We start from the raw sequence: 21,683 nt of genomic DNA, 5'->3' as shown, positions 1-21,683 counted from the left end.
CCTAGGGCGGGTCGTTGCAAGTAGGCAGGGACAGGGCGGTGGGTAGATTAGGGCTCACTTGTTCCCTTCACCTCCTTCCTGCCATAACAGCCACACAGCCCCCTGGTAGGTAGTGCCACGCAGCCACCATGTAGGTAGTGCCACACAGCCTCCTTGTAGGTAGTGCCACACAGCCCACTTGTAGGTGGTGCCACACAGCTCCCATGTAAGTAGTGCCACACAGCCTCTGTGGGAGTCTCCATGGGCAACTGCCCCAACCCCCCCCCTTGCTTCTGTGTGCTCTTGTCTTGTGTTGTCTGTCTTGCACTTACTGAGCGTAGGGACCGTCGCCCAGTTGTACGCCGTCAATTAGCACGGGCCGTGCAAGTAGGCAGGGACTGAGTTGCGGGTAGATTAGGGCTCACCTGTCCTTCTCCCTACCCCGATTCATTACATAATCACAGGCACCATACCTTTTCTACCCTGGTCCCTGACTCTACTATGGACCCCCTTGAAGCCCTGGCTCAGCAAATGCAGGGTCTCTCCCTACAGGTTCAAGACCGTGCTCAGAGGTTCAACCAGCGTGATGCTACCCAGGTAGTGCCCTTCACCTCACCTCTTGAACCCCACCTCAAGTTGCCTGACCGGTTCTCAGGGGACCGGAGGACCGTTTTCTCTTTTCGAGAGAGTTGTAGACTCTATTTCCGATTAAGACCCCACTCCTCAAGCTCTGAGAGCCAGCGAGTGGGTATAATTAGGTCCCGGCTCCAGGACGGCCCCCAGGAATGGGCCTTCTCCCTGGCTCCTGACACCCCTGAACTTTCTTCTGTTGACCTTTTTTTTCTGCTCTCGGGCTCATCTATGACGAGACTGACAAGACTGCCTTGGCCAAGAGTCAGCTGGTGACCTTACGTCAGTGTAAGAGACCCGTTGAGGAGTACTGTTCTGACTTTAGGAAGTGGTGTGTTGCTTCTCGTTGGAATGACCCTGCCTTGAGGTGCCAGTTTAGATTGGATCTGTCGAACGCCCTGAAGGACCTGTTAGTTAGCTACCCCTCCTCAGACTCTCTAGATCAGGCTATGGCTTTAGCGGTACGTCTTGACCGACGTCTCAGGGAACGACGACTTGAACGTTCCGGGGCCGTCACCTTTGGCTCCCCTATGCTCCGTTGCTTCGTTCTTCCACGTAGAACTCGGATGAACAGATGCAACTCGGGGCCTCCGTGTCTCCCCAACAACGTATAGATTTCCGCAGGAGGAATGGTCTCTGCTTCTACTGTGGGGAAGACAAGCATCAATTGAACTCCTGTACCAGGCGCAAGAATAAGCAGCCGGAAAACTTCCGCGCCTAAGTGACCATCGGGGAGGTCGCTTGGGCGCACAGGTATTTCCCGTAAACATGAAGCCTAATAAAATCTTGCTTCCCTTTCAGGTTTCTTTTGATGGTAGGGCTGCCACCGGGAGTGCCTTCGTGGATTCAGGGTCTGCTGCTAATATTATGTCTGTGGAATTTGCTATGTCTCTAGCTGTGCCACTAATTGATTTGCCTAAAACTGTCCCGGTAGTGGGTATAGGCTCCATACCGCTTGCCAAAGGTTATTTTATGCAGCATACCCCTGTTTTTGAACTCATTGTGGGCTCCATTCATTTGGATCAGTGTTCTGTGTTAGTGATGCAGGGATTATCGTCCGATTTGATTTTAGGCCTCCCTTGGTTGCAGACGCATAATTCAACTTTTGACTGGAATACTGGTGATCTTACTAAATGGGGTAATGAATGCATGACGTCATGTTTTTCTATTAATTTGTTTTCTCTCATTGAGGAGGTGATCTCTCTACCTGAGTTTATTCAGGACTTCGCTGATGTCTTTTCTAAAAGGGACTGTGAAGAGTTACCTCCTCATAGAGAGTACAATTGCAAAATCGATTTGGTACCAGGAGCAAGGCTCCCTAAAGGTAGAATATTTAATCTCTCTTGTCCTGAACGTGAAGCCATGAGAGGTTATATCCATGAAAGCCTGGCCAAGGGTTACATTCGCCCCTCTACTTCTCCGGTAGGTGCTGGCTTCTTCTTCGTGGGGAAGAAGGATGGTGGTCTTAGGCCGTGCATCGATTACCGAAATTTAAATTAGATCACTGTAAGGAACCGATATCCCCTTCCTTTGATTCCTGATCTCTTCAATCAGGATCAGGGGGCTAAATGGTTCTCTAAGTTCGATCTTCGGGGGGCTTATAACCTTATCCGGATCAGAGAGGGGGATGAGAGGAAGACTGCGTTTAATACACCCAAAGGTCATTTCGAATATCTCGTCATGCCCTTTGGGTTGTATAATTCTCCCGCAGTCTTCCAGAATTTCATAAATTAGATTTTAAGAGACTATCTGGGGGTATTTCTTGTAGTGTACCTTGATGATATACTTGTGTTTTCCAAGGACTGATCCTCCCACATTGAGCATGTTATAAAGGTGCTCCAGGCCCTTCGGAAAAACAAACTCTTCGCTAAAACCGAAAAATGTGTGTTTGGGGTGCAGGAGATACCATTTTTGCGTCAAATCCTCACTCCTAATGAATTCCGCATGGAACCTGCCAAGGTTCAGGCTGTGGCAGAATGGGTCCGCCCTGCCTCCCTGAAGGCCTTACAGTGTTTCCTGGGGTTTGCTAATTATTACAGGAGATTTATTGCTAACTTCTCGGTCATCACTAAGTCTCTTACAGATCTCACTCGTAAAGGTGCTGATCTCCACTGGCCTCCGGAGGCGGTCCAGGCTTTTGAGATCCTTAGGAGGTGCTTTATCTCTGCCCCAGTGCTGATTCAGCCTAACCAAATGGACCCATTCAGCGTGGAGGTTGACGCCTCCGAGGTGGGAGTGGGTGCTGTTTTGTCCCAGGGTACTAGGTCGATCACCCATCTCCGTCCCTGTGCCTACTTCTCCAGGAAGTTCTCCTCCACCAAAAGAAATTATGATGTTGGCAACCGCGAACTCCTAGCCATTAAATGGGCATTTGAAGAGATGCGCCACTTCCTGGAGGGGGCTAGGCAACAGGTTACGGTCCTTACTGACCAAAAGAATCTGGTTTTCCTAGAATCTGCCCGGAGGCTAAACCTGAGACAAGCTCGATGGGCGTTGTTTTTTACTAGATTCAACTCTGTAGTTACCTATAGGGCTGGGTCAAAAAATATTAAAGCTGATGCTCTGTCGCGTAGCTTCATGGCTAGCCCTCCTCCTGAGGAGGACTCCGCTTGTATTTTGCCCCCAGGTATAATCATATCCTCCGTGGATTCTGACTAAGTCTCCGAAATTGCGGCTGATCAAGGTTCTGCTCCCGAGAACCTTCCTGAGAACAAGCTGTTTGTTCCCCTGCAATTCCGGCTAAGGTTGCTCAGGGAGAATCATGACTCCGCACTATCTGGCCATCCAGGCATCCTAGGTACCAAGCACCTCATTTCTAGAACCTATTGGTAGCCTGGGTTGCTTACAGACTTTAAGGCCTACTTCGCCGCTTGTGAGATTTGTGCTAGATCTAAGACTCCCAGGTCCCGACCGGCGGGCTTACAATGTTCTTTGCCCATTCCCCAGAGACCTTGGACCCATATTTCCATGGATTTTATCACCGATCTGCCTCCATCTCAAGGCAAGTCGGTGGTGTGGGTTGTAGTAGACCGCTTCAGTAAGATGTGCCACTTTGTGCCCCTCAAGAAACTACCCAATGCTAAGACGTTAGCTACCTTGTTTGTCAAACACATCCTGCGTATCCATGGGGTTCCTGTCAATATTGTTTCTGACAGAGGGGTACAATTTGTTTCATTGTTTTGGGGAGCCTTCTGTAAAAAGTTGGAGATTGATCTGTCTTTCTCCTCGGCCTTCCATCCTGAAACTAATGGCCAAACTGAGAGGACTAATCAGTCTCTAGAACAATATTTAAGGTGTTTTATCTCTGACTGTCAATATGATTGGGTCTCATTCATTCCCCCGCCGAATTTTCCCTTAATAGCCGGGTCAGTAACTCGTCAGCGGTCTCCCCCTTTTTCTGTAATTTTGGGTTTAATCCACGGTTCTCCTCCGTTTCACCTGGTAGTTCCAACAATCCCGAGGTAGAGGTCGTTCATCGGGAACTGTGCACAGTCTGGGCCCAGGTTCAGAAGAACCTAGAGGCGTCCCAGAGCATACAAAAGACTCAGGCAGATAGTAGACGTTCTGCTAACCCCTTGTTTGTGGTCGGGGATCTGGTGTGGCTATCTTCAAAAAATTTGCGCCTTAAAGTCCCGTCCAAGAAGTTTGCTCCCCGGTTTATAGGGCCGTACAAGGTCATTGAAGTCCTTAACCCTGTCTCCTTCCGACTGGAGTTACCCCCGTCTTTTCGAGTACACAACATGTTTCATGCCTCCCTCCTTAAACGCTGCTCCCCGTCATTGGCTCCCTCGAGGAAACCTCCGGTCCCTGTTCTCACCACTGAGGGGGGTAGAATTCGAGGTGGCCAAGATTGTTGACAGCAGCATGGTCCAAGGCTCCCTCCAGTACCTGGTCCATTGGAGAGGATACGGGCCTGAGGAGAAGACTTGGGTACCCGCCCGGGATGTTCACGATGGGGTATTGCTCAGGAGGTTCTACCTTAGTTTCCACAATAAGCCAGGTCCACCTAGAAAGGGTCCGGTGGCCCCTCATAAAAGGGGGGTACTGTAAAGGATCTGCCAGACACAGCTTCTGTGTCGACACCCGTGGGTAATCAGTCTGCACCTGCTCCTATGTCTGTGAGACTGACTCCATCTTCCACCACTCAGGATGGCAGGCTTAGGAGTGGGAGAGCCTATCACAGCCTGGCCAGACGGAGCTAACTCCCGCCCACTGTCTATTTATACCTGCCTTTCCTGTTCCTCCTTTGCCTGTGATTCTGCTCTGCTTGTTTCCTGGCTCTGCTGCTGCTGCTTGAACTACTGATCCTCTGCTTGTTATTGACCTTGGCTTACTGACCACTCTCCTTCTCAGCGTTTTGTACCTCGTGCCCTCCTGGTTTGACTCGGCTCGTTCACTACTCTCGTTGCTCACAGTGTCTCCGTGGGCAGCTGCCCCGTTTCCCTAGCTTCTGTGTACCCTTGTCTGTTTGTCTGTCATGCACTTACTGAGCATAGGGACCGTCGCCCAGTTGTACCTCGTCGCCTAGGACGGGTCATTGCAAGTAGGCAGGGACTGAGTGGCGGGTAGATTGGGGCTCACCTGTCTGTCTCCCTACCCCGTCATTACACAAGTATTTGGTTTATTCGCTCTACTTGACCATTGGATTGGGGATGGTATGCGGAAGAGAAGTCTAGTTTGACCTCCAGCAGTTTGCACAAGGCTCTCCAGAACTTGGATGTGAACTGAACTCCTCTGTCAGAAACAATGTGCTTAGGAAGACCATGCAGACGAAAGATGTGCTCGACAAACAGCGTTGCCAGTCGGGAAGATGACGGAAGGCCTTAGAGAGTTACGAAGTGCGCCATCTTGGAAAACCTATCCACCACAACCCAGATGACGATACACCCAGCAGAACTAGGCAGATCGGTGATGAAGTCCATGGCAATGTGCGACCAGGGAGAGTCAGGCACAGGCTGGGGGTGCAACAGGCCAGCAGGTCTTGAATGGGAGACTTTATTTTGAGAGCAAGGGGAGCAGGCAGAAACAAAGTCTTTAGTGTCTTGGGACATGGAAGGCCACCAGTACTGATGACCAATCAAATCGAGAGTCCTTTTGATGCCAGGGTGCCCAGAAACCCTGGAGGCATGACCCCAACGCAGAACACAATCCCTTTGTTTCGGGAGTACTTAGGTCTTTCCTCGGGGAATGTGTACCACTTCAGCAGGAGCAGTGATTACAATACATTTCGGATCTATAATAAACTGTGGGCTGGGCTCTTGGTCTGTGGGGTTAAAACAGTGAGATAAGGCGTCAGCCTTGGTATTCTTTTCCGGCAGGTCTGTAATGAAGCTGAAAATCAAATCTGGAGAAGAATAATGCCCACCGAGCTTGACGAGAGTTTAGGCGTTGAGCAGTCTGTAAATATAGGAGGTTTTTATGATCTGTGTAAATGATGATGGGGTGCCGTGCACCCTCAAGCAAATATCTCCATTACTCCAGGGCCAATTTAATAGCTAAAAGTTCTTTATCTCCAATTTCATAATTTTTTTCAGCGATGTGAACGATTTGGAGAAAAAAAAATGCAAGCCATCCAGTCTCCCTCTACAAGTCTTTTTGGGACAGAATAGCTCCAACTCCCACAGAAGAAGCATCAAGTTCCAGAACAAATGGTTTGGTGGAATCCGGTCTATGTAGGACTGAGGCAGAAGAGAAGGCAGCTTTGAGAGCTTGGAATGCGGCTTCGGCCTCTGTGGTCCAGTTTGTAGCATTAACCCCTTTTTTGGTCAGAGCAGAAATAGGAGCCGTCATAGAGGAGAAATGAGGAATAAACTGGCGGTAATAATTTGCGAATCCTAGCATGCGTTGGACCGCTTTGAGTCCTTGCGGACGAGGCCAGTTGAGAATTGAGGACAGCTTGGCTGGATCCATTTGAAGACCCTGGTCGGAAATGACATACCCCAAGAAAGGCAGGCTGGTTCTCTCGAAGAGGCATTTTTCTAGCTTGGCAAACAGAGAGTTCTCTCGCAGATGTTGTAACACTTGGAGCACATGCACACGATGAGTTTGAATATTGGGAGAAAAGATTAAAATGTCATCTAGTTATACCACCACACAGCTGTACAACAGATCTCAAAAAATTTCATTAACAAAGGCCTGGAAAACCGCAGGAGCATTACAAAGGCCAAAGGGCATGAAAAGGTATTCAAAATGCCCATCACGAGTATTGAATGCGGTTTTCCATTCGTCTCCCTCGCGGATACGGATGAGGTTATAAGCTCCACGAAGGTCTCAATACAAGTAATCTCGGTAATCAATACAAGGACGCAGGGAGCCGTCTTTTTTCCCACAAAGAAAAAACTTGCGCCAGCAGGAAAGGAGGACTTACGGATGAATCCTCTCTCCAGATTTTCTTGGACATACCTAGACATGGCCTAAGTCTCGGGCAAAGACAAAGGGTAGACTCTACCTCTGGGAGGCGTGGCGTTGGGCACCAGGTCTATGGCACAGTCGTATGGCCTGTGAGGAGGCAGCGATTCAGCTTGTTGTTTGCAGAAGACATCCGAGAAGCTTTTGTATGGAGTAGGAAGTCCTGCTGAGCTCGGTTCTGTAGATTGAGGCATAGGTGGGCGAATAGATAGTAGACAATGTTGGTGACAGAAGTCACTCCAGCGGGTAATTTGACCTCCAGTCCAGTCAATAACAGGAGAGTGCTTCTGCAACCACGGTAGACCTAGAAGCAAAGGGTTCAGAGAGTTCTTTAACACTTAGAAGGAGATACGTTCCTGGTGCAGCCCCCCTGTTAACAGGAGAATGGGCTTGGTGACGAGACAGATAGTTTCCTGTATGAGCCTCCCATCTACAGAAGCAATGGACAACGGTTTGGTGAGTCTTTGCACTGGGATTTGGTAGCGATTTACCAAGGACTGGCACAGAAAATTCCCAGCGGATCCGGAATCTAGGAAGGTTTGAATGTCGGAAGTGGTTCCTGCAAAGGACAGCTTCGCTGGTATGGTCATCTTCTGAGAGGAAGGTATTCCACCTAGGGTAGCCTCTACTTGCCCTAGGCGTTGGAGTTTTCCGGCCTCACTGGACAGTCTCTGAGGAAGTGCATTTTTCCACCACAATGCAAACACAAATTCAACTTGCGTCTACTCTGACGCTCCTCAGGCGTGAGTCTTGTTCTCTCCACCTGCATGTGTTCGTCTGACTGGGAGGAAGATGATGCCAGAAGAGGTCTTTTGAAGGTTGGTGCAAATCGTGATGTCCGATTGCCTCGAGCAGATTCCTGTTGTCTCTCACGGAAACGTATATCAATACGATTAGCTAGAGTGATCAAGTCATCCAAGGATGGTGGAAGGTCACGGCCAGCAAGTTCATCCTTGATTCGGCCCGCCAGACCCTCCCAGAAGGTCGATACCAAAGCCTCATTATCCACTGGAGTTCAGTAGCCAAGGTGCGGAATTGAATGGCGTATTGGCCTACAGTGGTGGTTCCTTGTCGGAGCTTGAGTAGAGGGGAAGCTGCAGAAGAGGCTCGACCCGGTTCTTCAAACACCCTTTTAAACGTGGAGAGAAAGTTCTGAATGTTGTACATGATGGGGTCGTTTCCCTCCCACAAGGGCGATGCCCAAGCCAGCGCTTCAACAGACAGCAGGGACAGGATGTAGGCCACCTTAGCCCGGTCTGAGGAAAAATGATGTGCCATGACTTCAAAGTGGATGGTGCATTGGTTAACAAATCCCCTGCATGTCTTGGGGTCTCCCTCATAGCGGGCAGGCGTAGGTAGGTGAAGTCCGGGACTGTAGACAGGAGCTTGTTGCGGTGGTGGTGGTATCGGAGGCGCCGGAGGTGCTAGTTCTTTCAAACAAGTGGACACATTCTGCAGTAGCTGAACCAGCTGATCTTGGCGGACTCGTTGTCTAGAGAGCTCCTGAGCCATATCAGCCGCGTCAGGCAGGGCTGTGTCAAGGGGATACATGGCTTGTTCAACCTATAACGGTTCTCACCGGTTTGTTCGTGGATCCTCGGTGTCGTCTGGGAGATGGTGCTTGGAACCCAGGCAACAGGGAATCCAGACAAAAGGCAGAAGGAATGGAAACAGGAAACTAGGGCACAGGGAACTCACGGGAAACTTGGTTTAACAAGCAGGGATGGCAGGGAGGAGGAACCTTAAATAGGAAGTTCTAGGAATTAAGGTGCGTGCTGGCCTTTTAAGGCAGGATGAGTCAGCGCGCCGCGCCCTCTAGTGACTGCAGCCGCACATTGAGGATGCCGACCGCGGAAGGAGGTAATGGCTGCAGTCACCTGACGCCGCCCAGGGCCAGCAGAGCCTCCGGACCGGGAAAGTGGAGCTTGGGATGAGCAGCTGATGAGGGAGGGCGCCGGAACCGGAGCAGAGGCTGTAGGAATGGCGGGGAACGGCGCGGCATCCGTTACAAGGACCTTTAGTTGAATATATAAAGAACACATGAGCTGGTGAGTCGAAAGCAGGCATCTGAACTTTGTTAGTTTCTTTAACAATTCCTCACTAAATAATGTTTAATAGCATGTTTAAATCATTTCTCTGCATTGTAGTTTTCCTGTTTTGTTACCAATGACTCATCTGAATCCATAAGCACTCCCCTGATTGATAACTATAATGCATCTATTTTTCACTGGTTTATGGTGTTTCGAAATAAGAGACATATAACCTGCTGTGACAGTGTAATCTCATCATGTAGAATACAAAGCTCTGCTAAAGGTTGTCCCAAGGTTTCATACTTTATAGAACAGAACTTTCAAAATTAGTGCAACCTAAATGTAAAAGTGAAGGGGACAAAGTAGACTCAATTTTTACACAGGTTTGGAATTGAAAATTGTTATGATAATCAATATTGTCAATAAACTATTACTGGAACAGACATTGGTGCTAGTTTTGTCATTGATTCGATGAGAGTGACAATAAATAGAATTCAAGCAAATGCTATTGATTATTGAGCATTTTGTTTTTACTATTATTAGTGCAGTAGTCTCCAACCTGTGGCTCTCCAGCCATTTGAGACCAATGCACAGTCTTTGGCTGGAAGTTGTAGTTTCGCAACGCTGGTGAGTAGGTAGGAGACCACTGTATTAGTGAAAGACTAATTTGATAGCTTCTTAACCCGTTAGTGACCGCTAATACGCATTTTCACGGTAGCCACTAATGGGCTTTATTCCGATGCATACGCATTTTCAGGGCGCTGCATTGGAATGAATAAACAGAGCTGGGAGCAGCCCTGCTCGAACGGGCAGGATTGCTATCAGTATCGATCTCGCCAGTTTAACTCCTCAGATGCGGCACTCAATAGCGTGCGCCGCATCTGAGTGGTTTTGTAGAGAGGGAGGGAGCGCCCTCTTTCACCCCACCGTCACCATGAGTAAGATGGCAGGGTGTCGGTGGTTTCTATGGCGGCCAGGGGCCTAATAAAGGCCCCCGGGTCTGCCAGTAGTTATGCCAGAGGCATGGCCTAGCAGATGCCAGTCCATTTTACATGGACAGGCACTAATAAATTGCAATACAAAAGTATTGTTGTGTATTATAAAAGTGATCGGAGGATCGCATAGTAAAGTCCCCTAGTGGGAATAGTAAAAAAGTAAAAAAAAGTTTAAGAAAGTTAATAAAAGACAAATAAGAGAATTTTTTATTTTTTTTAAAAACCCACTATTTCCCCTTACAAAATGCTTTATTATTAAAAAACCCAAAAACAAGTAAAAAAGTTACACATATTTGGTATCGCCGCGTCCGTAACGACCCCAACTATAAAGTTATTACATTATGCACGGTGAACACCATGAAAAATAAAATACAATGCAAAAATGTGATAAAAAGTGATCAAAAAGTTGCATCTACTCCAAAATGGTACCAATACAAACCACAAGTCGTCCCGCAAAAAAAAAAAGTCATACAACTGCATCGGCAGAAAAATAATAAAGTTATGGCTCTTCAAATATGGAGACACAAAAACAAATTTTGACATATAAATGTTTACTGTGTAAAAGTAGTAAAACATAGAAAATCTATATATATTTAGTATTATTGCAATGGTGACAACCCACTGAATAAAGTTATTGTGTTATTTATACCACACTGTAAACGGCGTAAATTTAGGATGCAAAAAAGTGTGGCGAAATTGCTGGGTTTTTTTCTATTCTCTCACAAAAAAAGTTTATAAAAGTTAATCAATAAATTCTATGTACCCCAAAATGGTGCAATGTAACTTGTCCTGCAAAAAAAACAAGACCTTATACAGTTATGTCGACACAGAGATAAAAAAGTTATAGCTCTTTGAATGAGATGATGGAAAAACTTAAAAAATAGCTTGTCATTAAAGGGGTATTACCAACTTGAAGATCATACTTCAATAGGTCCCTTATGTAAATTAATAAAGCGTAGCAATTACCTTTATTTTGCTTTTGTCCACCGTTTCTGAGATATTCCTCCTCTTGGATCGGATGTCCTCTTCTTTGTATATGGTATGTTCCCAATAGATACACCCACCACCAGGATCCTGTAGCAGTGGCCACGCTTGCGCAGATGCGCCTCTACATCTTCCTATTTCTCTAGATGAGTTCTCTGGAGCGCGCATTGGTCTCGCATGCGCAGAAACTCCCGGCCCGGCCATCTCCCTCCTTTACAAGATCTCAGGCATGCGCAGTAGCCTGAGAGCTGTCCTAGTCAGCTCTCAGCCCAGACTCCCCCCTCCTCTTCCCTCCTGCAATAGAAGTGAATAGGAATCGCTCCCCGGCATGTGAAGTAGCCGGAGAGCTGTCCTATTCAGCTGTTCATGGCAAATCGCTGCTGGGACTACTACAGCAGAGCCCTTATCAGGGCTTTCACACTTGTGCTTGCTCTGAAGCTCTGTTATCTCTATATGTAAATATAAAAAGTGTACGAGGGCTATTAACCCGTTAGTGACCGGCCCATCGTGTTTCTACGTCGGTCACTAACGGGCCTTATTCCGATGCCATAGACTTTTTACGTCGTGGCATCGGAATAAGTAAACAGAGCAGGGAGCTGTCAAATCTCCCTGCTCTTGTCAGGTCCGTAAATCAGGGAAGCTCCTTTCTCCCTGTCATTACACACCGAATAACCACCTCTGTAAATTGAAAGCTGAAGGCATGCCTGGAAAGAAGTGAACGAGTCAGAAATGTTCGCAACACAACTTTCCCTTCATCAGAAAAGAGGAGAACTGAACTTTATTCAGAACAAAGAAACAGACAGAGGAGACACATGCCCCTCCCTCGAGATGTGGAACTTGAATCCCATTGGCTCCTCTGTTGTAAGTTTTCCTGTACGTTCTTCTGCACACTCCTCTTTGCATTCCAGGGGGCGGTGTCTTCCATAGGCGTGTTATGCAGGCTCTTTGTACTCCATGAATCCAATCTCTTTGTATAATATACTGAATATATATATATATATGTAAGGATAATATTTTTCAAACAATATACATGGTAATGATCCCTGACACTCTCAGCTGCCAGAGGCAGCTGAGGGCTGGGAACGTCCCTGCTCTGCCGGGTGAGATCGATATTAGTATCGATCTCACCCGTTTAACCCCTCAGATGCGGTGCACAATAGCGTGCACCGCATCTGAGTGGTTTTGGAGAGAGGGAGGGAGCTCCCTCTCATCCCACCGACACCCGGCGATACGATCGCTGAGTGTCTGTGTCTCCAATGGCAGCCGGGGGTCTAATAAAGGCCCCCAGGTCTGCCTGGAGTGAATGCCTGCTAGATCATGCCGCAGGCATGACCTAGCAGATGCCTGTCCGTGTTAAACGGACAGGCAGTAATACACTGCAATACAAAAGTATTGCAGTGTATTATAAATGCGATCGCAGAATCGCATATTATAGTCCCCTAGTGGGACTAGTAAAAAAGTGAAAAAAAAGTTTAATAAAGTTAATGAAAAAAAAAATGTGAAAAAAAATTAAAAACCCATCTTTTCCCCTTACAAAATGCTTTACTATTAAAAAAACAAAATAAAGTTAAAAAGTTACACATATTTGGTATCGCCGCGTCCGTAACGACCCCGAATATAAATATATTACATTATTTAACCCGCACGGTGAACGCCGTAAAAAATGTAATAAAAAACTATGGAAAAATTGCTGTTTTCTGTGAATACTGACTTTAAAAAAATGTGATAAAAAGTGATCAAAAAGTCGCATCTACTCCAAAATGGTACCAATAAAAACTACAAGTCTTCCCGCAAAAAGAAGCCCTCACACAACCGCATCGGCGAAAAAATAAAAACGTTACGGCTCTTCAAATATGGAGACACAAAAACAAATAATTTTGAAAAAAAAAGCGTTTTTACTGTGTAAAAGTAGTAAAACATACAAAAACTATACAAACTTGGTATCGTTGCAATTGTAACAACCCGCTGAATAAAGTTTTTGTGTTATTTATATCACACGGTAAACGGCGTAGATTTAAGACGCGAAAAAGAGTGGCAAAATTTCAGGTTTTTTTCTATTTCCCCCCAAATAAAAGTTAATAAAAGTTAATCAATAAATAATATGTCCCCCAAAATGGTGCTATTAAAAAATACAACTTGTCCCGCAAAAAACAAGACCTTATACAGCTATGTCGACGCAAAAATAAAAGGGTTATAGCTCTTGGAATGCGACGATGGAAAAACTTAAAAAATGGCCTGGTCATTAAGGTCTAAAATAGGCTGGTCATTAAGGGGTTAAAGCTATTTTTTCACCTTGACATTGGAGTGCTGCCTATCATTGGATGTTTATATGTAAATATAGAGATATCAGAATGGACTTTGGAGCAAACACAAATAGTTTGTAATACTGTGGACAAGTTTAGGAGACCAGAACACTGAACTGGAGAAAGAGGGGAGAGGACATTGTACTTTTACACAGGACATAGTGAATGATAACGAGGGAGGAACGAGTAAACCTCCTGTTAGACGTTATTTTGGCACTATGTTGTAATCCTAATGCTGAATGTGATACAATATATAGCCACATGTGGAGCGTGCATTCTGATGCAAGTGGTGCTGTGATATTTTCACAGCGCCATCTGCTGGTTATGTGAATGGAAAGAGCTTTGTACCGCCCACCACTGGCGTAGCTATAGGGGTCGCAGCGGTCGGAATTGCGACCGGGCCCCGAAGCCAGGGGGGCCAACGGCCCCCCGCACCACATCAATAAAAAGTTACTATAGTAACTCGGGCCGCGGGCCCCTGTTACTATAGTAACATACTTTACTTACATTCCTGGTTCCGGATAGCAGCGGAGGTCCTGACATCAAGCGCTGTGCGCAGTGCATGACGTCACAGCGCTATGCGCCGCGCACAGCATCGAGACGACAGAACTCCCGCCGCGGCCGAAGAGGAAGGTAGGGTTAGCCCTGACTGGCGGGGTCCGACTCCCGGGACCCGCCAATCAGCTGTTTTGAAGGGGCCGCAGCACTCGTACGAGAGCTGCTCCCCTTCATTCCTGTCACTTCATTCCGGTCACACTGTGAATCCGTGTCGGCGATTCACAGTGTGGGCAAGTAGTGACATGAAGGGGAAGCAGCTGTCGTACGAGTGCTGCGGCCCCTTCAAAACAGCTGATTTGCGGGTCCCGAGAGACACATCAGCTATTGATGGCCTATCCTGAGGATAGGCCATCAATGTTTAGGGACTGTACAACCCCTAAGCCTACGATGTAGCAGGCTTAGGGGGCCCATGAGACAGGATCACAGATTGTGTGATCCTGTCTGCTGGGCCCTGTATCTAAGCCAATCACATGGTAGGCTTAGATACATGGCCCATGCGTGATCCTGTCTGCTGGGCCCTGTATCTAAGCCAATCACATGGTAGGCTTAGATACATGGCCCATGCGTGATCCTGTCTACTGGGCCCTGTATCTAAGCCAATCACATGGTAGGCTTAGATACATGGCCCATGTGTGATCCTGTCTGATGGGCCCTGTATATAAGCCTACCACACTGTAGGTTTAGATACAGGGCCCCAGCACACAGTAATCTTATACTGTATAAGATTACTGTCTGCTGGACCCTGTATCTAAGCCTATGTTGTGGTAGGCTTAGATACAGGTCCCACAGACAGTATCACACATGGGCCCTGTATCTAAGCCTAACACACGTGTTATTAATCATTTTTTGTGTGTTTTCTTACAGGTTCGGTCGTTGGACTACGTCGTATTCCAGGACTACTTCGATGACAGCTTTTTTTTATTATCAATAAAATGGTTAATGAGGGCTGTGTGGGTTTTTTTTTTATTTCAATAAAATATTTTTTCTATGTCTTTGTGTTTTTTTTTAAAACGAAACTATATTACTACCGCCTTAGTAATGGCCGCCGGCTGATTGACAGCATCCATTGCTAAGGCGGGGCTTAGTGTTAGCCGGTGCAGAGGCTAACACTAACCCCCTTTATTACCCCGGTACCCACTGCCACCAGGGGTGCTGGGAAGAGCAGGGTACCATCCAGTACCTGACCATCTGTAGTGATGGTCAGCCACTGGGGTGGCCGCAGGCTGGTATTATCAGGAGGGGAAAGGCCAAAAACAGTGGCCCTTCCTACCCTGGTGATGCTAGGCTGCTGCTGCTTTATTGTATCTGGCTGGTTATGAAAAATGGGGGGGACCACACGTCATTTAAAAAAAAAAAAATATATATAATAATTGGAAAGAACGATGTGGGGTCCCCTCCAATTTTCATAACCAGCCAGATACAACACAGCAGCAGCAGGCAGCATTACAAGGGTGGGAAGGGCCACTGTTTTTGGCCTTCCCCAGCCTAATACTACCAGCCTGCGGCCACCCCGGTGCCTGCCCGTCACTACAGATGGTCGGGTACTGGTTCGTACCCGGCTCTTCCCAGTACTCCTGGTGGCGGTGGGTACCGGGGTAATAATGGGGGTTAGTGTAGCCTCTGCACCGGCTAACATTAAGCCTCGCCTTAGTAATGGAGGTTGTCAATCAGCCAGCGGCCATTACTAAGGCGGTGATAATAAAGTTTAAAAAGATACAAGCACATAGAAAAAATATTTTATTGAAATAAAAAAACACAACCCTCATTAACCATTTTATTGAGAATAAAAAAAACGCCGTCATTGAAGTCCTCGAATCCGAAGTCCAACAACCGAACCTGTAAAAAAACACAAACACACAAAAATAATCAGTAACACATAAAGAAGCAAAATTATTATTATTACCTATCCTGGGTCCAGCGCTGGAGACGCAATGTCAGCGAGCTGGGCCCTGTATCTAATCCAATCATGTGTGATACTGTCTGCTGAGCTGTGTATCTAATCCAATCATGTGTGATACTGTCTGCTGGGCCCTGTATCTAATCGTATCTTCTGTGATACTGTCTGCTGGGCCCTATATCTAATCCGATCATGTGTGATACTGTCTGCTGAGCCACTGTATCTAATCCTATCATGTGTGATACTGCCTTCTGAGCTGTGTATCTAATCCTATCATGTGTGATACTGTCTGCTGAGTCATTGTATCTAATCCTATCATGTGTGAGACTGTCTGCTCAGCCACTGTATCTAATCCTATCATGTGTGATACTGTCTGCTGGGCCACTGTATCTAATCCTATCATGTGTGATACTGTCTGCTCAGCCACTGTATCTAATCCTATCATGTGTGATACTGTCTGCTCAGCCACTGTATCTAATCCTATCATGTGTGATACTGTCTGCTCAGTCACTGTATCTAATCCTATCCATAGTTTATAAGGTCGTAGTGCTATAGATATGCTATGCTGTTTCCTATACACACTTTTTTTTTTTTGGGCAGACACATATGTATTGGGGCTATTTCCCTGACATTTTAAGCACTGAGGGTATGTTCACACGGCAGCGTCTGTTACGGCTGAAATTACGGTGCTGTTTTCAGGAGAAAACAGCACCGTAATTTCAGCCGTAATGGCATGTGCAGGCGTCTTTCGCTGCGTCCATTACGGACGTAATTGGAGCTGTTTTTCTATGGAGTCCATGGAAAACGGCTCCATTTACTTCTGAAGAAGTGACAGGCACTTCTTTGACGCGGGCGTCTTTTTTACGCGCCGCCTTTTGACAGCGGCGCGTAAAAAAAAATTACCGTCGACACAGAACATCGTAAGACCCATTCAAATGTATGGGCAGATGTTTGCCAACGCTTTTGAGCCGCATTTTCGGACGTAATTCAATGCTAAAACGCCCGAATTACGTCCGTAAATAGGGTGTGTGAACCCAGCCTTAGTGACGCCCCGGCTGCTAGTGCTGCATTGTTGGGTCACTTAGGAGACCCAGCGATGCAGCTGAAAGCTGCGGACCGTCGGCCATGAGAAGTTTGCGGGGGAGGGGGGGGCCAGTAAGAATTTTTGCATCGGGGCCCATGAGCCTTTAGCTACGCCCCTGCCGCCCACTCAAGCAGAAATTATAGGGAACGAGGTGCGGGACCATGCAGTCCTGTAGTGTGATTATGGGGTAAGATCAAACAATGGATGGGTGTAATATATTTATTTTTGATAAATAAAAAGATTTAGGGAATAAAAACAATAAAGAGGGAAGATGTGAGTAACCCTTTAACCCCTTGCCTACCTTTGACGTATCCATATGCCAAAGTCGGGTAGGGGAAGTATGGAACGGACTCACGGAGTGAACCCACTCCATACGATGCCGGAGTCGGCTGTTTGTTACAGCCGACACTTCAGAGTAACTCGAGCGCGATCCCGCTCGTTTTAACTCGTTAAATGCTTCGGTCAATAGCGATCGCAGCATTTAAATCGTTAGAAAGAGGGGGGCGACCCCCTCTAACACCTCATTGCGCCCCCCGCAGCGCAATTGCGGGGGGGGCGATGGTTGCTATGGCTGCCCGGGGGCCTAATGGCAGGGCTTAATAGTTGCCTGTCAGAATCACGATATACTGCAATACATTAGTATTGCAGTATATCGTGCAAGCGATCTAACGATCGCTGGTTGAAGTCCCCTAGGGGGACTAATAAAAAATGTAAAAATGAGCTAAATAAAGTTTTTTTTTTATGTAAATTTTTTTTTTAAATTAAACTTTCAAAAAAAAACCTTTTTCAATTTTCCCCCTAGAGCATAGTAAAAAAATAAAAAAATAAATAAACATAATTGGTATCGTCGCGTCCGTAAAAGTCTGAATTATTACAATGTATCATTATTTAACCCGCAAGGTGAACGCCGTAAAAAAAATAAAAAATTGTAAACGCCAGAATCTCTATTTTTTGGTCACCTAATCTCCCACAAAAATTGAACTAAAAAGTGATCAAACCGTCGCATGTACACCAAAATGGTATTATTAAAAACTACAGCTTATCCCGCAAAAAAATAAGCCCTCATACCACTTAACGGAAAAATAAAAAAGTTATGGCTCTCGGAATTTGGCGACACAAAATCAATTTTGTTTTTTACACTTAGGTTTTTACTTATAAAAGCAGTAAAATATAGAAAAAACTATATATATATCTGGTATCGCTGTAATCGTATTGACCCACAGAATAAAGTTAACATGTTGTTTTTATTGCACAGTGAATTACGTAAAAACGGCGTGCAAAAAAACCATGGAGGAATTGCTGTTTTTTTCATTTTCTACCCCACAAATAATTTTTTTTCTGTTTCCTAGTACATTATATGGCAAAATAAATTATGCTACGAAAACCTACAACTCGTCCCGCAAAAATCAAGCCCTCATAGGACTATATCGACGGAAAAATAAAAAAGTTATGGCTTTTGGAAGGTGGGGAGGAAAAAACTAAAATGAAAATCTGAAAAAGGGCTTAAAGAGGCTCTGTCACCAGATTTTGCAACCCCTATCTGCTATTGCAGCAGATAGGCGCTGCAATGTAGATTACAGTAACGTTTTTATTTTTAAAAAACGAGCATTTTTGGCCAAGTTATGACCATTTTTGTAATTATGCAAATGAGGCTTGCAAAAGTCCAAGTGGGTGTGTTTAAAAGTAAAAGTCCAAGTGGGCGTGTATTAGGTGCGTACATCGGGGCGTTTTTAATACTTTTACTAGCTGGGCGCTGTGAAGAGAAGTAACATCCTCTTCTCTTCAGAACGCCCAGCTTCTGGCAGTGCAGATCTGTGACGTCACTCACAGGTCCTGCATCGTGACGGCCACATCGGCAGCAGAGGCTACAGTTGATTCTGCAGCAGCATCAGCGTTTGCAGGTAAGATCGACTTACCTGCAAACGCTGTTGCTGCTGCAGAATCAACTGTAGCCTCTGGTGCCGATGTGGCCGTCACGATGCAGGACCTGTGAGTGACGTCACAGATCTGCACTGTCACAAGCTGGGCGTTCTGAAGAGAAGAGGATGTTACTTCTCATCAGAGCGCCCAGCTAGTGAAAGTATTAAAAACGCCCCGATGTACGCACATAATACACACCCACTTGGACTTTTACTTTTAAACACACCCACTTGGACTTTTGCAAGCCTCATTTGCATAACTACAAAAATGGTCATAACTTGGCCAAAAATGCTCGTTTTTTTAAAATAAAAACGTTACTGTAATCTACATTGCAGCGCCTATCTGCTGCAATAGCAGATAGGGGTTGCAAAATCTGGTGACAGAGCCTCTTTAAGGCCTAAAATAAGCTGGTCACTAAGGGGTTAATATAATTTTGGATATACACTGTGTGGATTCACAAAAGGTAAACCATAAAAAATGATAACAGACAACAATGGAGAGCAAATTGTGAACTTGTGGAATTATTGGAATGTTATTTGGTTTTGTCTATAACATTATAACAATATTACTTCATGACTAATGTTAAAAAATATCACCTGCCAAAATGAAAACTTAACTGTACTGAATTCTTACAAGCTGTAACTGCGTATAGTAATTCTCCTGTAAGCTCAGCTTTATTAATATATGCCTGTAAAAAGTGAAGCAAGATTAGCCTTCAAATAAAACTTAGAACGTACGCACGGTACCTCAACAGAATGATTAAAACGTCACCGTTCTCTTAGAGCCTTAAGTACATTACCTCAGTAAAGCTTTTCCCTTCAAAGCTCAGCTGTTTATGCTTAAAACCTCTCTCTTTTTCTAAATTACTAACAGGAAGTTTTTATCATTGTCTGCCATATTACAGCCTGGTCACAGTCAATATCTCTACAAGCCTGCTACGGATGTAGCCATCTTTATCTTGACTCTGATAACTTGCTGCAGCGTGATATCACACAAAAGCCATTAAAAAAAAGTCAAGTTAAAGTTGCTTGACGCTGTGTATGTAATGCGTTAAAAGTCAAGATGAAGATGGCTACATCTGTAGCTCACTTAACCCTTGCCACTCTTTCTTTTCTCACACTGCAGAAACTTGCTTGAAATATTACAGATGCTTCTGTAATCACAGGACTTTATCTAGCAAGTTCCCTTTTTAAAATAAGATATTTTATCTATCTATCTATCTATCTATCTATCTATCTATCTATCTATCTATCTATCTATCTATCTATCTATCTATCTATCTATCTGTCACGATCTGTGGTTATGTGGACCCACTAGGCCGCACCGCCGTAGCTGGGTAGCAACTGGCCAAGCAACAGTGCACCAAGTCTATAAAAAGTCTAAGCACAAGGGTACCTGTAATAATCCAGACAGTAGCAGCGGCTTGGGCACAGATGGTACTTTGACGGCAGGTAATGCAAAACGTGGCAGGAGTTACCAGGCATGGCAGATGACACCAGACGTGGTAGATGGCACAACACGACTCCAACACAGGGCACAGGAACAAATACAGCACAGGATACAGTATACAGGTAGCAGGGCACGTTAACACAGAGAACAGGATACGACTAAGGAACCATTTGCAAGACTAACAGAGGAATACAAACAACGCTCAGGCAAGGAGTGAAAGGGCAGGCCCCTTTTTATAGTCCAGGTTGATCTGGGAGTAACTAGTTCATTCTTAACATGTGTGCGCGCTGGCCCGTTAAGGCCAGGAATAAGCTCTCGTGCGCACCCTAGTGGTCACTGCAGGACAGGATGGCCGCATGTGCTAGCATCTCCGGGGAGGAAGACGTCGGTAGGATGAAAGGGGTCTGCGACCGCGGCCATTACACTATCTATCTATCTATCTATCTATCTATCTATCTATCTATCTATTCTCAACAGGTAAAAGGCTGCAGTAAGTCTCCTCCTACACTTCCCTATTTCAAAATGAATGGAGTATGCAGCCCGTAAGCGAATGAAGCTAATAAACAGCATAGAGCACTTTTTATTTTTTAATTCTAGATTAGAAACTTGAATTTAAACACTGAAGTGCATATCATAAGAGGTTTTTGAGTGGACTACTGGAGATTAAATCAGTAAGGAAGTAATTATCTTTTCCTTCTACATTTATTAGAAATATGTCCGGCACCCTTGAACATAATGTTATGGTAAGACATTGTTATTTTTAATAAATACATAAAGCAGTTTTATTATACACTTATATAGAGAAATTCCATGAGTAGTTTTGGTTATTTTCTCTATATGACAGTGTGTAGTGTATACTGTAGGTCAATATTCATAGAAAGGACAATAACTGTTTTATTCTATGTTAAAGTTTGTTATAAGCTGCCAAACATATCTGAACTAGCCTACGCTAAGATTTGCTCTTAATCATGGCAAATCTTTGCCATGATTAAGAGCACGGTACGTGCTTGAAACGCGTAGGCTAGGGCAACAACCCAGAACTACCATACATCTTGGGACTGCGTCTCCTTCTAATTTTAATCTCATTTCCCCAATAAAAGTGGGAATACTTCTTCCTTTTTAAATCAAAGCACGACTCAGCGCTGGATCATTTTTTCTCTTTTCTCCATTACGTACCGCCAGCCGTAGCGGGGATCCGAGCGGAGAGTCCGGAGACGCATCAGACTGGTGAGCTGGAGGTTTCCTCCCTTTCTATACTATATGGGGATGAGCACTCGTTACTCCGATCACGCGTCCTCATACAATTATCGAAAACGAGCGTTCTTTGAGCGATCATTGCCCGATAATTGGCCAGTGTAGAAGGGCCTTTAGAAAATTATGCAGAAATCTTTTTATGCATTTCTCTTTTGTAAATAATTGAGAACAACTAATTGTTGATGATATTTT

The 21,683-nt window shown here is 45.5% G+C and overlaps 1 protein-coding gene across 1 annotated transcript in view; it reads right to left on the bottom strand.

The window, feature by feature from the left end:
* The window catches only part of TUSC3 (tumor suppressor candidate 3), a 716,299-nt gene that overhangs the window by 657,898 nt on the left and 36,718 nt on the right, over nt 1-21,683 (bottom strand). The gene's annotated exons all lie outside the window — the stretch shown is intronic.

The sequence above is a fragment of the Rhinoderma darwinii genome, chromosome 1 (genome assembly GCF_050947455.1).
Source record: "Rhinoderma darwinii isolate aRhiDar2 chromosome 1, aRhiDar2.hap1, whole genome shotgun sequence".
NCBI classification, from domain to species: domain Eukaryota; kingdom Metazoa; phylum Chordata; class Amphibia; order Anura; family Rhinodermatidae; genus Rhinoderma; species Rhinoderma darwinii.
The sequence above is the reverse complement of the archived record's forward strand: the minus strand, read 5'-3'. Positions and strand labels throughout refer to the sequence as shown.